The sequence below is a fragment of the Myotis davidii genome, unplaced genomic scaffold (genome assembly GCF_000327345.1).
Source record: "Myotis davidii unplaced genomic scaffold, ASM32734v1 scaffold137, whole genome shotgun sequence".
Taxonomy (NCBI): domain Eukaryota; kingdom Metazoa; phylum Chordata; class Mammalia; order Chiroptera; family Vespertilionidae; genus Myotis; species Myotis davidii.
In genome coordinates, this window is record NW_006288719.1 from 1,627,933 (window position 1) to 1,629,869 (window position 1,937).

Genomic DNA, 1,937 nt, shown 5'->3' on the forward strand with positions numbered 1-1,937 from the left:
TAGTATCCCATTGTTATTTTGATTTGCATCTCTCAGATTATTAGTGACTTTGAATATGTTTTCATATGTCTCTTGGTCTTCCTTCTGTCTGCTTTCAAAAAGTATCTATTTAGGTCCATTGACCATTTTTGTGATTTGGGTTGTTTATCTTCCTTTTGTTAAGTTGTATGAGTTCCTTGTAAATGCTGGAGATTAAACTCTTATCAGAGATAACATTGGCAAATATGTTCTCCCATGCAGTGGGCTTTCTTGTTGTTTTGTTGATGGTTTCTTTTGCTGTGCAGAAGCTTTTTATTTTGATGTAGTCCCATTTGTTTATTTTCTTTTTAGTTTTACCACAGCTTTTTAATCCCCCTTGTCTGTTGATGGGCTGTTGGGTTGCTTGCATACCTTGGCTATCGTAAGTAAGTAACGCTGCCAATTTGCATTAACTCTTGCCTTACACATTTTAGTGGAAGACGTCTGAGCAGATGTATAAAGAGGAATAAGTAGGAAGCAAAGGCTAAAAATGCTAGTTTTCAATTCTCTTGTATTTATTTGTTGGTTTATTCAACAAATATTTCATCACTGCGTGTGGTGTTTTCAGAAAGTCCCGTCCTCTGCTTAGTGAGCTGACAGGCTAGTGGCAAGACAGCTGGGATGAGAAAGAGTGCAGGGACAGGCTCTGGGAAATAATACCTGTAGTCACTCAGCACCTGTTATCGCGCTGGGGAGCAGGGGTCAGAAGCGAGGCAGAAGCCTAGCTCATTCACTCACCACTCTATAACCATAGACAGGCTGTTTTACCTTTCCTGGTTTCAGTTCCTCTTATTGTAAAATGAGGATAATCATGTCACCTCACCTGTGGTGATTAAATGAGATAGCTTCTGTGGAAGCACCCAGTGCAGTGGCTGTCACAAAACCTATGCTTAGCACTTAATGACAGGTCCAATTTCCTCCCCAGGGAGCGCAGTGCGGTTGCGGGGTTCGGGGTTCCCATGGCACTCAGCCGCATTATGAAGGTACTAGATACAACATAAAATTTTACCTCCATCTTCCGTAAATGCACTCTCTGTTTGAATCTGGAATGTGAAGGAGCCAGAGAGAAGCAACAGGCAAAGGCCATGAAAGGGCAGTTGACACCTGGGAACAATATGAAAGACTGGGCCTCTTCAGGCTAAAATACAGAGGCCCAAACAGGTACGTGAGGAGTAACTCAATCTAATCTGGTAAATACAGAGGTGACCCTGGGTGCTTTCCCAGGTGGCGTGAGTAAAAGGAATAAATGGGTTTTAAAAAGATAAGATAAAACTAGGAAAACAGAAAAGCCCTGATATCTACATGAAGAATCGGGCCTTAAACTTTCAGTTTGACCTTAGAGTGGATGGACAGACAGGCTTTCTACAGCACCTTCTTTAGGGTGATGCATTGGTAAGACGTCACTCGCTGTGCTCTGAACTAGTACGGGAATTACACATCATTGGTATTACTCAGACAGTTTATTCCCCCCCACCCCCACTGTTGTGACTGTGTGTCACGTGAGGATAAATATCCAGGAAGGTTACAATTCCCAATTTAAAATATAGAAAAGACTGTCTTTTATTCTAGATTGGGCAACCCCAGCCACAGCCATTCAAGGGGATTAAACAGGCTGATTATCCAGTGTGGCTTGCATGCTGGTGCCATTATTTTGCTGCTACTCTTTGAGTTCTAAAGATCTGTTGTTTTTGTCATTGTTGCTTGCTTTAGCCAGTATCGCTTTTCTTTATCTGAGCTTCCCTTCCCTCAGGCTTCCTTCGGTGGCTTAACTTTACTCTCAAAAGAACACATTTTCCCCAGAAACCTGCTTGCTTTTCTAATCCCTGCCCTTCCCTGAGTCTTGGCTGCCAGCTGAACCGAAGAACAGGTTCTGGTGACAGGGGAAAGGCCCTCAAAAAACAATCTTGTAAGAAGTTCAG